Raw genomic sequence first — 3,584 nt, 5'->3', positions numbered from 1 at the left:
ACATTACACATCCATCGGAGCATACTGGCTTCATTTCTCGCGAGCTTACGCATGTCCTCAGCAGTCACGGCCCATGTTTCACTGCCATGTAGCATGGCTGTTCGTACACATGCATCATACATTCTGCCTTTTACTCTGAGCGAGAGGCCTTTAGTCACCAGCAGAGGTAAGATCTCCCTAAACTTTGCCCCGGCTATTCTTACTCTAGCCGTTACACTTCAGCACACCCACCCCCACTACTGACTTGGTCACCAAGATAACGGAAGCTATCAACTACTTCTAGTTTTTCCCCCTGGAAAGTGACGGAAGTTGTTTTCTGCAGATTTTCAGAGGTTAATGCTCCCGAGCATCTGCCACATACAAAAACTATCATCCCAGTTAGCCTTCCTTTGAAATTGCTGCACCTCTTATGTGTCCATAGCTTACACTGGGTACATCTTATAGTTTCTACCTACACCTTTTCTACAGATCAAGCAGAGCCATCTACCTGAAGACATTTGTGGATTGTCTACCTTCCTACTTATTAGTACTTTGGTTTTAGCTAGGTTGACTCTAAGGCCCCTTGATTTTAAACCCTCCTTCCACACCTGGAACTTCTCCTCCAGTTCTGATAGTGACTCAGCAATTAGAGCAAGGTCGTCAGCATAGAGGAGCTCCCAGGGGCAACCTGTCTTGAATTCCTCCGTAATTGCCTGGAGGACTATGATAAATAGGAGGGGGCTGAGTACTGAACCCTGGTGGACCCTAACCTCTACTTTGAATTCTTCTGTGTACATGTTGCCAACCCTGACCTTACTTACGGCATCCCTGTACATGGCTTGCACAGACCTCACCAGCCATTCATCTATCCCTAGTTTCCTCATTGACCACCAGATAAGGGATCGGGGGACCCTGTCGAAGGCTTTCTCCATGTCAACAAAAGCCAGGTACAGGGGCTTATCTTCGGCTAGGTATTTCTCCTGCAGCTGCCTTACCAGGAATATAGCATCAGTGGTACTTTTCCCTGGCATGAACCCAAACTGCATCTCATCTAAACTAACTATCTCTCTAATTAGTTGGGCTATGACCCTCTTCGTAACCTTCATTACCTGATCCAACAGCTTGATACCTCTGTAATTATTTGTATCTAGGGCGTCACCTTTACCTTTGTAGCAGTTGACTAGTATGCTGCTACACCAGTCATTGGGTATGACTCCTTCGTGTATCACCTGGTTAACTATACGGGTGACTAGGTTATAGCCGACACTGCCAGATGTTTTGAGCATCTCTGCAGTAATTCCTGATGGGCCTGGGGCTTTACCTGTCTTCATGCTTCTAATTGTTTTAACTACCAAAGAATTGTCAACTCGGATGGCTGGTCGCTCTGTTGGGTTTGTAAAGGGAACTGGTTGCTTCTTTACACTTTTGGGGTGCAACTTGGGTGCAACACAATTTCCTTTCTTTTTGTTTCTAGAAACTACCAGTCAGGAACGAAAAGCAAGTTTAAAAATATATATAATTCTTTATTTTCTTGGTTCAACAATGAAACACGATGGTATGCTGGTATCCACCTAGTTCAACGCAGCAAGGCTGAATTCAAACGTTTGTAAGCTTTACAACAATTCAGCAGCAACAGAACAGGTCAAATCCTAAGCGTCTGGGACAGGAGAATAGGCTGATCACAGATTTCAAAATATACGTCCTTTCTCTTCTAACGCCGTGTCTCAAGTCCCCGATGCTATTAAGGAACGCTATGGAATTTATTCTTCAGTCTCTAGTGCATGTGCATGAGGGAACTTCCTTATGCCTTTCCAGAAGGTTCCAACCCCGCACACGGACACTGAAGAAGGACGTTCCGCACACGCACACTGATGAATGACGTTGCGTGTGCGCACAGCGGAACATGACGTCACTACAAAGGTGACGTTCCGCACACGCACACTGAAGAATGACGTTGCATGTGCGCACACTGGAATATGACGTCACTACAGGTTGGCATTCGACAGACTCTCTTTATCCCATTCATTTTCTTTATTCAGCAACCTTTCATAGTGGCATCTCCAAACCTCTCTCTTTGCATCCTCATTTAGCGCAAGTGAACCATCATCCATGCGGACACATTTCTCTCCTACCACATCACGATTCTCTCTCACACACTGTTTTGCAACATGAAATACCTCAAGTCTTTCATCCTTACGGCGCAGAACATTGGTAAATTTTTTCTAATCCACTTCCCCTCTGGCTAAATAAACCTGTCTCTTAGCTTCCCTTCTGGCTGTCTGATACAATTCCCTGCTACCACCGTTCTTCCAGTCCTTCCTAGCCTGTTTGTTTTGTCTAATAGCCCAGTTAACCACCTTGTTCCACCACCACGTTACTCTGGGTCGAGATGGTACTTTGCTCCATCCACAGATCTGGTCAGTGGCTGTAAGCAGATTGTCCCGTAGAAATCTCCAGTTGTCTTCCACATTAAGTGAAGCTATATCCCCTTCTATTTTATCAAAGGCTTTGAGTAGTATGTCTCTAAATCTCTGTTCATTTGCAGGATCTTTAAGCTTCCAGACCCTTCTCCTCCAAGCTGGTCTTCTTCTGGGAAACCATTTAGCTCTGATCCTGAAGTCGCTAACTACTAATCTATGTTGAGGAGTACATTCTTCGCCTGGAAGAATGTATATATACTCTTACTCTCTAACTCTTTACTCTTACTTGTTTCAGTCATTTGACTGCGGCCATGCTGGAGCACCGCCTTTAATCGAGCAACTCGACTCCGGGACTTATTCTTTTTGTAAGCCCAGTACTTATTCTATCGGTCTCTTTTGCCGAACCGCTAAGTAACGGGGACATAAACACACCAGCATCGGTTGTCAAGCAATGCTAGGGGGACAAACACAGACACACAAACACACACGTATACACATATATATATATATATATGACAGGCTTCTTTCAGTTTCCGTCTACCAAATCCACTCTCAAGGCATTGGTTGGCCCGGGGCTATAGCAGAAGACACTTGCCCAAGATGCCACGCAGTGGGACTGAACCCGGAACCATGTGGCTGGTTAGCAAGCTACTTACCACACAGCCACTCCTGCGCCTATATGTCATCATCATCATCATCATCATCATTTAGCGTCCGTTTTCCATGCTAGCATGGGTTGGACGGTTCTACTGGGGTCTGTGAAGCCAGAAGGCTTCATCAGGCCCAGTCAAATCTGGCAGTGTTTCTACGGCTGGATGCCCTTCCTAACGCCAACCACTCCGTGAGTGTAGTGGGTGCTTTTTACGTGCCACCCGCACTGGTGCCAGACAGAGCTGGCAAACGGCCACGAACGGATGGTGCTTTTTATGTGCCACCGGCACGAGGGCCAGGCGAGGCTGGCAACGGACACGAAACGGGGCGGTGCTGGCAACGGTCGCGAAACGGAAAGTTCTCTACATGCCACCGGCACTGGTAACACATCTGCAATTTCCATTGATCGATTTCCATTGATCGATTTCGATTCTGATCCTCACTTGCCTCAATGCGTCTTCACAAGCAGAGTTTCGACATGCCACCGGCACTGGTAGCACATCCGCAATTTCCATTGATCGATTTCGATTCTGA

Source organism: Octopus sinensis, linkage group LG2 (genome assembly GCF_006345805.1).
Source record: "Octopus sinensis linkage group LG2, ASM634580v1, whole genome shotgun sequence".
Classification (NCBI taxonomy): Eukaryota; Metazoa; Mollusca; class Cephalopoda; order Octopoda; family Octopodidae; genus Octopus; species Octopus sinensis.
The sequence above is the reverse complement of the archived record's forward strand: the minus strand, read 5'-3'. Positions refer to the sequence as shown.